The sequence below is a fragment of the Physcomitrium patens genome, chromosome 12 (genome assembly GCF_059467195.1).
Source record: "Physcomitrium patens ecotype Gransden chromosome 12, ASM5946719v1, whole genome shotgun sequence".
Classification (NCBI taxonomy): Eukaryota; Viridiplantae; Streptophyta; class Bryopsida; order Funariales; family Funariaceae; genus Physcomitrium; species Physcomitrium patens.
Window position 1 is genome coordinate 13,263,395 of NC_143421.1, and position 17,559 is coordinate 13,280,953.

Below are 17,559 nucleotides of genomic sequence, written 5' to 3' on the forward strand. Positions count from 1 at the left end.
ATTAACTTATTTTTACCTACTTTTATTTACTTCTATCTATTTATATATATAATTATTGGCTTACATGCATATGTCCATGACACAATCAAATTCAAAGAATTTTGCCTCTGTAAGTATGATGGAGACAAGGATTAGTATGCTTGGGAAGTTTGATGGAATAAGATAATTTTTTTTTGAAGATTTTTGCAACAAGTTAAGCTCTACTAAGGTTACATCTTTTCCAATATTCTAATGGATTTACTCAAGTCGGATTCATAGATGCACTTCTATTAGGAAGTACTCTTTCTTGGTTTACACCTTTAATGGAAAAAGATTTGCCACTCTTTTATGATTTGATTCATTCTTAGAAGTATTTATGGCTATATTTGGAAAAAGTGATTAAAAAAGAGTAGTGGAGATCAAATTCTTATCTTTACAGCAAGGATCATGGTTAGCCATCACATATATTACTGAATTCCAAAACCTCATTTGCAACATGAATTGGAATTACAAAGCCTTTATCAATCAATTTCAATATGGATTGAAGGATAATGACAAAGACTTATTATTAACTATGTTAAAGACATAATCTTTGAAATAATTTATTGTTCAAGCCATTACATGTAACAATTGATTATTTGAAAGAGATTAAAAATAAAGATATGGCTGAAGAGGAAAAAATCAAATAATGATGGCAGCTCTTAAGTTTTTAGAAATTTATTTATTAAAGCTAGAAACAATACAAATTGATGCGGTATTTTTCAAAATTCTCTTAGAATAGGAAAAGAATTGATGATGTCAAGAGGGCTTATGCTTATATTGTGGAGAAAGTAAACATACTATTCAACATTATCTAAAGAAACAAGATAATTATAAAATAAAAAAAGATAATTGCCATAGAAGATAATGTGTTGAAAAATAAATTGCTCTAGCTACAATAGGGACCATGCGACTGGAATCATATAAAATATCTAATAAAGGTCTTATTCTTTCTTTTGATTCCTCACCTTATTTTACAATAGAAGTTTGTTTAGGACCAAAACATCACAAAGTCTTAACCTTATTGGATTCAAGAGCCTCAGCTTGTTTTATAGATGAAGACTTTATAAAAAAATATGATATATTTTTAGTTAAGAAAATCAAACCTGTGCATGTAGAAGTAATAGATGGACATTCATTGTCTTTTGGAGATGTTACACATGAAATTATTTCTATAGAAGTAACAATTACTAGTCATATTAGTTTAATATTATTTAATATGATTAATTCTTTTTCTAATCCAATCATTCTAGAATAATTGTAGTTAGAAAGATATAATCCTTAGATAGACTAAATTTCTTACAATCTTGATTTCTTCCATAGTTTAGCTCAAGGTCCTACCAGGCAAGTAAAAATCCATAAGTCTAGTATATCCAAATCCTTATTAATAGGTGTAAGAGCTTTTATGCATGCCGTAAATGAAGGGCCATCTTTTGTTGTATATGCCATGTCTATTGTTGATAGTAAAAAGATATTAAGTAGTATTCCTAGCTAGTATCAAGATTTCTGGGACATTTTTGAAAAAAAGAATGCAGATATTCTTTCAAAGCATCATCCTTGTGATTGTACCATTAATCTTCAAGAAAGAACTCAATCACTATTTGGAACAATCTATAGCTTATCACAAAATAAGTTGGTTGCATTCAAAGAGTACATTGATGAGAACTTGGCTAAGAACTTTATATGCCATTCTAAATCTTTAGCCGATTCTTTTATCTTATTTGTGAAGAAAAAAATGGATCTTTGTAGATGTGTGAATTATCGAGGACTTAACAAGATCACCATCAAGAATAAATATCCTCTACCTTTGTGGATGTATGAATTATGGAGGACTTCTTGATCAACTAAATCAAGTAAATATCTATACAAAAATAGATCTAGAAGGAGTACATAACTTGATCTGCATAAAAGAAAGAGATGAATGGAAGATTGCATATTGAATTAGGTATGGATATTTTGAATATAATGTCATGCCTTTTGGATTCACAAATATACCAATTACTTTTCAACATCTAATGAATGATGTCTTTCGTGAGTTTTTTGATGGTTTTTTTGTTTGTTATTTGGATGACATTTTAATCTATCCTAAGAACGTAGAAGAGTATAAAGTTCATGTATGTCATGTGTTACAAAAACTAAGAGATGTAAGATTATATACAAAGATGAAAAATTGTGTATTCCATACTACTCAAGTTGACTTTTTAGTATACATTATTTCTAATGAAGGCCTTGTGATGGATCCAAAGAAGGTCTAAACTATCATAGATTGGAAGATTCTAAGAACAATAAGAGTTGCGCAATACTTTTTGAGCTTTGGCAATTATTACCAAATCTTTATCAATTTTTTTTTTCAAGCTGCACCTTCACTTATATGTTTGACTTGTAAAGACAAACTTCAGTAGAATAAAGAAGCCAAAACATCATTTATTGCTTTGAAGAAAGAATTTAAGTTTGCACCAACTTTGTATTGCATCTATTTTTTTAAGGCATTCTTTATGAAAACAGATACATCAAACTTTGCCTTGATTGTAGTATTGTCATAAATGAGAACAGATAATAAATTCCATCTAGTAGCTTTCTATTCCAAGAAATTTTCAATAGTTGAGATTAACTATAAGATCCATGACAAAGAACTTTTTATAATTGTAGATTCCTTTCAAAAATGACATCATTGTATAGAAGGCACTTCAAGTCTAGTCATAGTATATACAGATCATAAGAACCTCAAATATTTCATATTGACACATATTTTGAAACATTGTCAAGTACGTTGGAGTATGTCATTATTAAGATTTGACTTCAAAATCACATATTGACTTAAAAAATAATAAGGTTTATCAGATATTCTTTCTAGATACTCTTATCTTATATTAAAAGAAAAAAAACATATCTTTTGATCAACAAAGAATAATCTTCTTGAAGCCATAGCATTTTTATCTTCGAGCAATGAAATCAATATTGAATATTGATTCGATTTTTGTCAAATAAATTCACTCAAGTATGTCTTTTGATCCTCTTGTTCATGATATCAAGAATCTTTCTTTTAAGTCTCATGATATTTCAAAGTTTGAGTTTGACAACAAGTTACTCTACTTGAAAGAATACCTATATGTTCAAAAAAAAAACATGTTTACGTGTTCTTCAAGCACATTATGACTTTCTAGCAATATGACATTTTAGATACAACAAGACTTTAGAGCTTATATCTAGAGATTTTAGGTGGCTGTAAATGTGAAAGGTGGTAAAAGACTTTGTCCAGTCATGTAATGTTTATTTAAGATAAAAAATTCTTTGACATCGATCTTATGGACTTCTTCAACTATTGCCTATATCCAAATAACCACGGTCTTCTATTTCTATAGATTTTATTACAGATCTTCTAAGTTCATATGAATCTATATTTGTAATCATAGATTGCTTCACCAAAATGGCTCATTTTGTACCATGTAAAAAATCTATTTCAAGTGAAAAAATAGCTAAGCTTTTCATTGGCAATATCTATTGTGATCATGAATTGTTAAAAGATATTATATTAGATAGGGAGATTCAATTTGTATCAAGATTCTAAAGAATCTTATTTAAGATTTTAAAGATAGATATAAAGCTTTCTTTCGCTTTTCATCCTCAAATTGATGGATAAATGGAACAAATGAATCAAGTTCTAGAACAATATTTGAAGTATACCATCAACTATCATCAAGATGATTAGACAATTCTTTTGCCATTGGTAGAGTTTCCATACAATAATTTGGTATATTTTTCTACTCAATAAACATATTTTTTTACCAATTATGGTTATCATCCATGACTTGATGCTTTTGACTTTTCAAAAGTTGATAATCCTATAGTAGAAGATTTAGTAAATCATTAGTTAGAGCTACATGCAACAATGAAGATACAATTAAAGGGAGCTCAAGAATGACAAAAGACCAACGCACATGCTTATCACAAGGAGCAACTACAATTCAATGTAAGTGACAAGGTATGGTTACTTTGTTGCAATATCAAGTTTACTTGTTTTTGTGATAAGTTGGACTATTATAGGTTGAGATCTTTTTATATTTATGAATAAATCAATCTTGTTGCTTATTGATTACATCTATTGAAGTCTATGAAGATCCACCTTGTATTTCATGTATTCCTTCTTGAATTGTATAAGATAGTGAATATCTTAGGAAGAAGATAAGTACCACTTTTTTTTTTATAGAAGTGGATAAAAATCAAGAGTTTGAGGTGGAAGAAGTCTTAGACTCAATGTGGTGCCAAAATAGATTAGAATATCTTTTTCATTAGCATGGATATGATATTAGTGAACGCACATAGAAGCTACTAAAGAATCTTACAAATGCAGCAAAGAAATTTGAAGATTGTCATCAATGACATCCATCAAAACCAAGATAAAGAATAACAAATCTTTGTTATAAATGAAAGGATTAAAAGAAGATAATATTTTGTCTAATATCTTTCTTTGTAGCTTTTGTGTATTTGTGATGCTAAGGAGATGAAAAACTAACAACTAGCAGATTCAACTCAAGAGCTTTCATTTGCGGACTTGCTAGATGAGACATTATCATTATCACAACCTTCAAGATAACGAAATCAAGATGATTATCATCAAGAATGACATATCTTTTCTTGAATAGATAGCAAGATATAACGTGTTTGGTATCACAACCTTAGAAGAGACTTTCAATGTTTGGTGATTTTATTAGAGGTAGGAACAACTCTTGACGGTGTTCCAAATGTTTTATTTGAAGGAAGTTATAAAGGCCTCAACAACAATTAAATAATAGGATGGTCTTCTTGTCTTAATACAAGACACTATCAATGGTTGAGAGAGCCTATCAATCATCTTCAAAGAAAAAAAAGATTAGAATATGTGGCAAATATAATATGCAACATCTTGGATTTCATTAATATATGAAGACTACTCCTTGTGGAACTTGTCTCTAAAAAGGGAGATAATGTCACAAACATATATAAGTATTTTAATAATTACCTATATGATTAAGTAGGAATAGATAAAAATATGTTAATTTCATAAGACCTTTTAGAGAAGCTTTATAGATGCTGTTTAATTTTACATGTATTTATAATTGATTGGTAAGTTAGAAACTTGATCAACAAGTTAACCACATATTGGTAGCTTATGGTATCATACTATAAAAGCTTACAGTATATAAATATTAGTTAAAATACATTATATGTTAATAAATCTAGATGTATGTTAGAATGGTTAATAGATTAATTTAAAGAGAGTGGATTTAAAAAACTTTATTGTGAGTTTTATCTTTTTTGATTATAGTATTTAAAAAAATCGTAAGACCTAAATGTTTAATATAAAGCCTTGAGAGGAGATTAGAACCTAAAGAAGAAAATCTTAACTAATAGGAGGCTTATTGGAAGGGATGAAAGCAAGGCATGGTTGGATGAAGGTAGGGAATGGAGATCTTCATTCCTATTGGTCAAAGGCCATGCCCAATGGACTTCACGGAGGCTACCCGAGGCCTTATTAGAGATCAGTATTTCTTTTTCGAAGGCATTCGAGCTTTGGAGGCTAGGATCAGTAAGTTTAGGATTTTGGATATAATTTGGGTGAAGAATTTGTGTGATTTCAAGTTTTTGTGAATGAGATATAGATATTCAAAGTTAAGGTGTCAAATTTGTATCTACTGTCACTTTTTGAAGCATAAAATATGCGTATAGAGAGCAATGAAAGATGGATGACTAGAATTGGAGAGAACACTTTCTTAGCTATATTTTACATACAGTGTTTGATAAATTTTAAGTCTCGATGAAGGAGTCATAGGGCATTGAAGACAACACATGTAATTCAAAGGCAATAAGTGAGCCATTTTGTTGATAGAAATGGTTACAGCCATATCTTGAGTTTTTTGACAAATTTTGGACTCAAATTTTTTACAACTATGAATTATTAAGTAAAGAAGCTATAAATCAAAGTTTTATGGTATTTAAATATTTATTTTGTGAGATATGAAGAAAATAGCATGTGGATGTATATAAGCTAGGATTTAAAGCTACTGTTAGGATTTTGGTGATATCGCAAGATTTGTAACGAATTTGTAGTTGAATTTTTTTTGGTAATTTTTGAAAGTATGTCAGTACTTCATGTAAAAATTTAGGTTTTTTGGACAGTTCAATTGTAAGATATGAATTGTTGAAGTTTGGAAAATATTTCTCATAAAGATATATAAGGCTTCAAGATACTTTATCATACATTTGAGTGATTTTTTGGTACTTGAGCTTATGTATTGATGTAATTGCCCTAAAAGAAAAAATATTATATATATATAAACTTGGTACTTTTATATCTTAGACTTGATTGAGCATTTAGTGGCAACCAGAAGCCTAGCGCTTTCTTGAGGCAAACTCTCTCTATCTCAATAATAGAATAAGTTAACTATATGATGCACATATAAAAAACTTATCTTGTAAGTTAAGATACATGTCTTGCAAAGTCATGATGCACTATAATGCACTATGATGTACATGATGCACTATGCTAATGAGTGTAAAATATACTTTTTAATGGCATTATTAGGATTTGAGGCTAAGACATGAAGAAAAGATATATTCCTTGGCTATTTTATAGTGTGGATTTTGTTTACCTACAACTACTAGTTCATAAAAAAACTTCCTTTTGGATTTCTACAATCACTTGCGTCCACACTTGTTAACAAAATCAACCCATCTTAATTAATTTTGGTAGTCTAGTAGAGTAACTTCATTGACATAAGATTAGATATCTTCTATTTTTACTATTTTTAATAAATATTTTTAGTTCTAAAGATTTGAATAACATATTTTTTATCGTTTATTATTTTCTTCACTCCTTATCAACATGATACTATTATTCCTACTTAATCTAATTTTAAACTATAATTTTTTCATCCATTATTATGATTATATTCAAGTCTTAATACCAAAATAAGACTTTTTTTTAATAATTTATTCTATTTAAGTACATCCATTAATAATTTAACTCTATTGATTTATTCTAATATTTATTCTAATTATATTATGAGTCATAAAATTTAACTCATAATTCCTATTTTTATAGTCTATGCATTAATTCTTTTCATTTGGTCTCTAGAGACATATGTAGTAGGCATAGCAAGCTTCTTTATTATCATTACATAATTAAGATCCTTCAAAATGTTGCTCCTATGCTGAAGCAAGGGCCTTGGATATGATCTTTAGGTAGCCTCAAGCTTCTCAAGGTTCCCATTCCTTCTCAAGATACATGTTTATAAATGATTGATAGGTTGAAAACTTTACCAACAAATTAGCCACATATTGCACGTATTATTCAATTGTCATATAAGTTGGATTTGTGGCCCATATATAAGAAACTTATCTTACAAATTAAACATGTGTCTTACAAGTTGGATGCGTATTGGAGGTCTTATAGAATATTGCTACATAGCTTTTAATTAAATATTATATATATAGCAACAAGAATAAGACCTTCTTTAGTCTTACCAACTCTTTTCTTGCTTTTAGTCTAGTTTCAAGAGTCTTTAGTTTTTTTAGTTTTTGATAATAGCCATTTTAGTTTCTTCTTAAATATGCATATTTACTTCTTTTTTTTGTTATCTTTCTTTGAAAAATATTTCTTTTTTTTATTTACATTCTGAGATTTTTTTTAATTTTTTTGATAGTATTAATAATTTGTAATGGATATTGTAGAAGAAGGTTTGATACAATAGAAGAGATAGAAGAGTTTAGATTTCTAGGGATGATGTTTAAGTCTATAGAATGTTTGAGATAACTACTTTGATAATACCAAATAAGATAAATGCCTTGACTATGGAATAATATAATGCATTTAATAAAATAATAAAATCAATTTGATATTTTTAAATGATATAAAGAACTTAATATGAAGACTTCTATAAATTCCTATGCCAATAGAAGGTGGTAGTATTATCTTTAAAATTAAACCAATAATGTAAAGATCACTTTGATAGTTGATTATTTTTTAGGCTTTTATAACTTTCTTCAAATAAAATATTTGGAATACTATTAATAATGGTTTTTACCTCTAATAATATCATCAAATATTAAGAATCTCTTCTAAAGTCAAGATATTATATATGTTATATTTTTCTATTTATTTAAGAAATAAAATTTTCTTGAGGACTGTTATTCTCGTTGTGTTCAAGTTTCAATATACCAAAGCAATTGAACTAATAGAGGTGGGTTCAAACATGGGAAAAATCTGATTATATGAATTGAGTCTGTTAGTGTCACAATTGACTATATTCTAGCTATCTGAAATCAATTATCAAACTACAAAATACCAAGGCTTACTATTTTCGACTTAATTCAACACATAATCTATTTTGCGACTATCAATTCAATAATACTTCTATATTCTTATCAATTCATCTCCCACTTACTCTCTTTGTGGTTTATATATATTCAATTACTGATCTCTAGCTTACTTATTATATTTAGTTTCTCAATTCATCACACAAAATTCAATATCTTTACTTAATACAACACAATTCGATAATCTCAATGCTCAAGGTTACAGATTTTTTTTAAAACGGTCAGTCCAAAGTCATATTCTATAATATTCTAATCATAGTTGCAACAATACTTCTCTCAATCATAATTCTTCATAAGCAAATAATAAAAGCAAAGAAAATAAAGAGGTAGCACCAAGATTACTCTAACTTACGACTCTCACAGTCTGGCCCCGATCTTCCTTTTCTCAACTTCTTTATCCTATCAAATGATGGACCATTGGCCAACAGATTCCAAAGGTTATGATCCTTTGAATTCTTAACCATTTGTTCCACTAACAACCTACTATTACCAACTAAACTACCTAACCATAAGTCTAATTCTCAAGGTTTTCAATAACCAAGCAATAACTTATCACAAAATTTATTTACCTATTCTATAAGGACCTTCATCTCTCTTTTGTTGACTTAAAGATTGTAATAATTATAATACCTTTGTCTATTAAATTAATAAATAATAGCTTTTGAGTTAAATCTATTAGTTATTGATATTTCATTTTTTTACAGCCACAAATATAGTAAAATTATAAACAAAGATAAAAGATAAAATGCAACCTTCAATGAACATTTTTTTTTTTTTTTTATAATAATGAATTATTTGACCTTTCATCTTGATTTTAATGGATATTGAAGAAAAATTTCAATATTTTTTGTTGCATTTGTAAGACTTTTAGTTGGTTTCTATGTAGATTCATCTCAAAGACATGAATCTCAAAAAACTAAATTATTAATATATTCTTACGTCACTTGAAAAGACTAAAAAATCACTAAAAGATGATATAGTATTAGACTAGAATAGCTATTATCAAAGATAAGAAGACTAAAAATTCTTAAAATAAGACTAAAGAGATGAAAGGTGTTGATAAGAGTGAAGAAGGTTTCACTTTTTATGAACTAAAATAAGCCTCCACTAGTTGAAAGTTTATTTTAGTTTGCAATAAGTGAATTAATTATGTAAATTTAAAAAATCATAGCTTTTAATTAAATTTTGATCAAATCACTTTTATTCCTTTTGATTAATCCAAACAATGAAGCCAAGGCTCAGTTATCAACTCACACTTGTACTTAATAAGTCACTTGACAAATTACATGACATAATTTTTTTTAAATATGATTTATTTTATTTAATTTATTTATTATTTCATTTTTTTAGATTAATTTCTATTTATTTAAAATTCATCTATTGATAAAAATTCATTCCTAAATAATAATTCATCCAAATATGAAAATTCACCTAATTAATTTCATTAAATTTAAAAATCTCCATTCAACTTCAATTGTTCATCCCACTAACCTAATTTAATCCTAATCCTAATTCATCCAGCATGAATTGACCTAATTTGAAATTTTACTCCAAGGCTATCACTTTGGATGATTTTGCAAAAGAATAGATACGTTGGGAAGGCTTTGGATTCCACTTCGAAATGAGAGGCTGTTGGTCTTGGTCTACCACAGTTCAACAAGATTCAATTCTTGGAGGCGAGTTTCAAAAACCCCCTGCCTCCTTACAGCTTTTAAGAGTGCTATTTTAAGCATTTGAATCTCTTCTTCTAGTCACGTATTGAAAAACACCACGCACCTCGAGTACTTCCTCGTTCCCTCTTGATCATTCAGACATGTGGTTTTCCTTGTCAAAACAAACAACCCTCACATTTGTTTTTTTTTGTTTTTTTGTGTTTTTTTCACAAAAAAAACGAGAGTCCATAAGCATGGTAAGCAGGTGAATTTTGCTTCAATTTCTAGTAGCCTGGGCCTCGAATATCCAGCAATAACCTTTCACGACTATGCAACGAAACCAGAGGGCAGAATAACTAAAAAGGAAAAAGTAGGACCAAGGGGAATCCAGCAAAACAACTTCTACTCAAAAAATCACAATTCCAGTCATTCATTAACTCAACCTAGGTAGATGTTAAAGTTCTCCTTTAACCAAGCGCCATTGACACTACATTTGTCTAAACCAACAGCACTCATCACTAATCTTCGGGTATAGTAGTAACCAACACCACCACGCCACCGTTTTTTGCAGACTGCAATCCCAGCATTGTCAGCGACCACCATAGACCAGTCTGAACGAAGTCCAGGGCTAATGAGGCTAACTGCATAACTCCGTTGTTGCCTTGCATACCAACATTGTTGAATCTAGAATAAGACCGACATTCCTACTACCGCAGAACCAAACTCGTAGCATCAAGGAACAATTGAATTCCAGCACCGTGTTGCAGCACTGTAATGCTATTAGTAGCAAAAAGAGGGAGTATAGTAATTCTCTTGCCACACAACGGGGAACTGAAACAAAATGAAGAGCCACCACAACTTCAGCCACCTCTCCTCTCTGACCAGATCGGCACACTGTCACCATAATCCACGTGGCCTCACTACAGCAATTGCATGCACCTACCATTTTGAACAACCATAGACTCTACCTAATGCAGAGTTCTCTAACTGTACACAATGCCAACCTCTGACAGCTCATTCCCCGTTGATCTTCAGTGGCTGGAACAAAATCGATATCAACTCAATCCACTAAAAGAAAAAAACAACACAGAAATTGACCACTATGGCTGCATTGATGAGCTCCGCAATGCACCTTCAGCCGCCATGCTGTTGTAGTGGAAACACAAAACGGCTCCAGCTGCCCCGCTTGGGCATGCCGAATCGACAACAGAACACAGACAAAAGTCAAACCGGAGGAAAAAACAGGGAAAATAAGAGGGTGAAGAAGTGCTTCACCATAGCACTCCAACAGAGCACAAAACATAAAAGGAAGAGGAAAAAAAATACTACACCGCAATATCTCCACCACATGAAGGAACGAAATTTTTTTAGGAGCGCCCGGAGTTCATGAAGACGTGAAAAAAAAAATCTCAAGAAAAAAACAAGAGAGTGAAGGATCCAACGACTGGACCCCTATCAATGAAGAGCTACTACCATTTAGGAGCAGCCACTTGCCACCTTGATCACCTTTTAATTTTAATTTATATGTATATATATATATATATATATATATTTTACTTTTTTTTATTTTTTTTTGTTTTCTTTTGTCTTGCTTTCTTTCTCTTCTCCTCTTTCTTTTTTTTCTTTTTTCATTTTTTCTTTTTTCCTTCTTCTATATTTTCTGATTTTTTCTTTCCTTCTCTACCTTCTTCTAATTTGACTTTTCTTTTCCTATTTTTTCCTATTAATTTCTTACCTTCATTTTATTTATTTATTTATTTTTTAATTCTTTTATAATTGACCAAATCTGGTTTACATTTAGCTCCAATCCCAATTAATCTTTAAATGACAAAATCTATTACAAAAAACCTTACAAATTTATATTAGCTAAATTAAAGAGAAGATATATAATTTAAAATCCTTTCTCAAGGACAATATTACAAGAAATCTATTCTTGCAACTAACATTCTATTTTATTTTTTTATTTACTATTTATCTCAAAACTAGTATATTAACTCACAAAATCTATGATTTTAAGTATAATAAGTACATTTTTTGTACTAAATACTTAAGTGAGTCAATTTAGTGATTCTTATATAGTGACAATTTGAGACAACTCCAAGAAGTAGAGAATCTAGAACTCTTGTTCTAAAAGACATCTCATATCTAAAATTGATCTCTTTAATTGTGATATCCTATTAGAATTTAGGAAGAGAATAGCTAAGAATTTAAATAAAACACTCATCAAAAGATTATGGTTAGTATTGGTTTCACTCTTATCTTCTTGTGCTATGTCTCTTGAGATAAAAAGACTATTGAAGGAAATAGACTTCTTATTAAGCTAAGTGAAATGATTATATGAATAAAAAAAGAGACAAAATAAAAGAAGTAGAATAATAGAAATGAAAAAAAAATATATATATATATATTGAGGATAAAAAATCTAAAAATTAGTACTATATAATTCTTATCTAAAGAGAAGAATTTAGGTTAGAAGTAATGAGGCATGTATATCCTTTAGGTTGTACAAGTTTATCACTTTACTGCTCTTATACTAATTCATATGAATAACTACTTTTGCGGATTGGATTTGAACCTAAACCCTTTCTTACATAATTATTTTTGTAGTCAACTTCTCAATAATATGAAGATACTAACTTATTCCAATTTATATTTAAATCTTATAAAATGAGTTTTATTTATTTATTTATTTATTTATTATATAGGATTTATTAACTATTACAAAGTAGAAGAGATAACATTCTAATAGAACTAAGATCCATGTAACAAATAGCTCTTGTCTTTATGATGGGTCAAGTTTCTTATTTTTTTAATAGAAATTAAGTTTGGCTAAGTTTTTTAGCTAGATCCTTACTTGATTAGCTAAACAAAGAATATAGTATTTTTTTCCTTCTATGAAATGAATTTTTTTCACACTTTATATTTCTTACATCTATTCTCAAATGTTCTTATTGGAAATAGTTCATTGTTTAATGTTTCTAATTGTAAAGATTGATTATCAAACACTTCTTTGATATGATAAGGACTTAATCAAAAAGCATCAAATTTACTAAGAAAATCTATTTTCTTGGTATCTTGTAACAATATTAAACTTAAAGTTCATAATGAGTGAAGTTTTTGTGGCATAGTCAGGAATTAATTTTCAATACCATCCGAGATATTCTAAGATCCTTTCTATCTCTTTAACATTTATAAGAGGTTTTATTTTGATTATAACATCTATTTTTTTTGGATTGGAGCATCTTCTTTTTTTAAAAACCACATAATCCAACAAGACCCCTTTTTGAAGTGCCAAGTATATTTTGTTGGAATTTAAAGAAATTCTTGTTTTTCTACACCTTTCTAAAGTTTCTTCTACATGTTCTAGATGTTCTTTGGCATTGGATTGGGTGCTAAAATCATCTATAAACACCGTCATAGATTTGTGTAGCAAATCCAAAAAGACAAAGATTATGGCTTATTAGGAGACAGAATGAGCATTACAAAGTTCAAAAGGCATGATCAAAAAAATAAAAGTACCTCAAAGAGTGATAAAAGCCATTTTATAGCAAACTTTTGAGGCTATGGAAATTTGATTATAACTTGAATATCCATCTATAAATATGTAGGTTTCATGATTTGTTACTTCATCTAAAATATTATTAATAAAAGAAAGAAAAAAATTATCTTTTGAGATATGCTTGTTGAATTTTTATAATCTATGCATATTCTTAATTTATTATTCTTTTTCTTCATAAAGACCATAGGAAAGATTTAATCTGTTATTTCTACTAGCTTAATAAAACTAGCTTATAATAATTTTTTTAACTCTCCTTTAACAATCAATTGGAATTGATGATTCATATGTCTTTTTTTTTCTAATTGCCTTAGTACTAGAAATAATGAAAATGTAGTGTAGAGCCACCTGAAGTATTATATCCTTCAAATCGTTATAAGACTATGCTAAAACATCTTAATATTTTATGATCAAATTATAATATCTAGACACATCTTCTTGATTCAAATGAGTTCTAATTTTAATGGTTTTGGGCTCTTCTCTTTTATGAAAAATATCCATGAGTTTCTATTTTGATTCTTAACCTAAAGATTATTCCAAAGAATTTCTATATCAATGACTAGATTTAGGAGGGTAGTTAATAATTCCATTGTCAACCAAAATTTCCAATGAAGTATTTTGAAATCTAAGAGATGGAACTAAGTTGTCATTTCTTTCAAAGACCTCGATTTCTTCTTCTATTATTCCATCTATGTTAATGCTAAGGGCATGGATATCCTTAATTTTTGAAATCTCCAACATATCTTCCAAAAAATTGACTAATTCATAAAAATCCAAATTTGAGTCTAGATGATCATTTTGCCATTGTTTAAATTTTTCTTCATCCTTTCAATGATAAAGATTGGAACCTAGGTATTCTATTTTCTTTAAATCTTGATCAATTGAATTAATTATTTTTATTAATTTTTTAAATTTTTTTAGATTGTTGGATATTTTTTAATGAATCAATGGAATTATTTTTTTTATAATCAAAGATAGATTGTATAGAGAATTTGGTTCTATTCTTCCATGGACCAAAGATAATTAACTATGGCTTCTAAATCCCTCAATCATGACCTATCTAGCAACAAAGAAAAAAAATCCTTTGATATATGCATCTAAATGACATGATATATCAAGGTATATTATTCTCCTTCAATTCACATCTTACAATTTTCTATTTGGCCCACAAGAATAGATAGGCTTTGATTTGCCATCTTAATAACAAAAGAAAATGGAGTAGTAATATTTAGTCCTAATTTTTCTATGATTTGGAAGGACATAATATTCAAACTACTTCCACTATCTATAATGATATAAGATATTATTTTTTCCACAATAGAAACTTCAATTTCAATTTCTTTCATCTCACTTTATTTTATATAAGCATCTATTTTTGCCTCCATAATCTTAGATATTTTTTTTATTTCTCATAGAAATAAAAATATTTAGTGCCTTTCTAACTATTGAAGCAATATTCAATAATTGAGCAACTATGATATTTACCTTTAACTTATTGAGATCATTCCATTAGTTATAAGTTTCTATAGAGAGTTTCTTTTTTATCCTTATATTATTGAAGGATTTCTATTATGGAGATTTTAGGACCTTCTCAACTATGATTATCTAGACTAATAGTTGGTTTGTATTCAATCCCAAGATTTTAAAAGGATAATTTGTCTAACAAAGGATCAAATCTCATAGATTTAGCTGTGTTATTTTGAGTTGCCTTAATCATATCCCTTGTGATTTGTTTTAAATTTAAGAAGCATAATAGACTCTTTTAAGAAATATTCTCTTCTTTAAGATGGATAGATAAACATATGACCTTAGTTCTAGTCATTACTACTAAGGCTGGTACCATAGGTAGGTTCCTTCTATTTGATTGATTTTTTTTTAAAGATTATTAAATTTAATTTAAAAAAAAAAATTTGACTGATACTAGATTGGGAGGAATTTTTAATAGCTTCCAACTCTCATATGGATTAAAATATGAATTTTACATCTTGAGATCCTTTATTTTATTTTGATTAATTAAAAAGATTTTGAGCTTAATTAAGATTTAATAGAATATATCAAGAGTTAGTTTGTAGGCTATTAGATGTATTTTGATTTTATCTATTATTATTATAGTCATGATATAAATTTGAAGATCTTAGATTTTTATTTTTCAGAGATTGTCATACTCTCTTATAATTGTCAAATGACTATTGAGGATAATTACTAAATAGAGGTTGTAAAAGAACCACTCTATCTGATTTTGTATAAAATTTCATGGAATGGTTACTATCATAATTTCTACACTCTACTTGATTTTTAATCCAACATTGACCAAAAAGGTGTCTTCTCCTATGAAATGCATGAAATTTTACTTATTGTCTTGCTTGATTCATTGGACCTTGATTTCTAGAATTAAATCCTTATTGTCTTAGATTATGCCCTTCAAAGATTTGATTTTTGTATAAGATGGCATATGGTTAGAAAAATTTATTTTATAATGGCAAAAAATACAAAATTAGATCAAATATCCTGATTGTCCATATTGGATACACCACAATCTTGTTGTATATCTTTCTGACTCAATGGGAGGTAGAAGAAGATTGAGATTGGAATTTCTAGCTAATTCAGCTAATTTTTCAATCATCAATTTTATTTGATGAGAGATTTGGATTTGGATTTCTAACTGAGATGCCCTCATGTCTTTTTGAAATTCTTCTTTTTATCTATTATCTTCAATAATATAGATTAAAGTCAATGAAAGAGGTGGAGGTCTAATATTTAAAGATATCAAATAGGCTCTTAGGTTTGTAAGAACTAATGATGATTGTTATTGCAATTGGAAGCTTGATGCATAAGAATTCCTAACATGTATGGATATAAAGCTAAGAATATTTGATCTTCTTTATACCATAGCCTTTCATGTTCTTTGTTGATTTGTTCTATTTCTTTTATTACATAATTGGCTGCTATAAGATCTTTAAGACGTACATGGAAGATTTCTTTAATAGTTTCTTCTTTACCAAATCCTTGAATGAAGAAATTCTTCAAGGTATTGTTAGTGAGCCAGGTTCTTATGAATCTTATGACCACTAATTCAAAACATCAAATATATGATATAATGTTTTCATCCTTCTCTTGTCTAAAGAAAGATAAAGTAATTAAATTTATGCTTTGGTCTATTTCAGGGCGGATGTAACATGGTATAGATAAGATATTTACATAGGAATAAATATTTAGAACCATGGAAGTTTCTAAAATAGAGATTAGATTAGTGGACCAGGTAGGATCCACTATAGAATATTCTAGAAAGAACTTAGGATGGTTGTCTAAGTAAGGCCTACTATAGAATCTTTTAGAAAGAATTTAAGGTAATTATCTAAGTGGAATCTACTACCTATGAACATTCTATAAAATCTAGGATCATAGAACAAAGTATAAATAGAACTGGCTAGGGTCTTTTGGAGCATCTAGTCAAATATGGCTTTGGACCTTTTTTCATAATAGAATTGGATTTTGTATCTTCTTATTTTATTTTGTTCTGTCTTAATTTTGGTTTCTTAGTTTTATCTTTCGTATTCCATTCTGTTTAGTTTTGTTCAATTTTATTCTGGTTTATTTTGTCCTATCTTTTGATGAGTCTTTATACTGTTATGGATTAAAAAGATCTTACATACTTGACATAGACTGGTCCTATTTCATTGGTATTAGAGCAAATGCTAGACTGTTTACTTTTGGTAATGTGTCAATAGTTATCATTTAGTCCAAGATCATTTGTTGTCATCACATTAGATATTGTATTGAGGCTGCTACAAGCTACTCTTAAAAAGTCAACCAAGAAATAAAAATATATTAAAATAGTAGAATTTAATAGAGAAATTATAATATAGAAGATGTGATAGAGCAATCCTAGATGGAGGCTCAAATACAACACCTCTTTGGCCAGATAGCTACTTTGTACAGACAAATAGAAGCCTCAAGGACAAAAAAATCAACATTTGC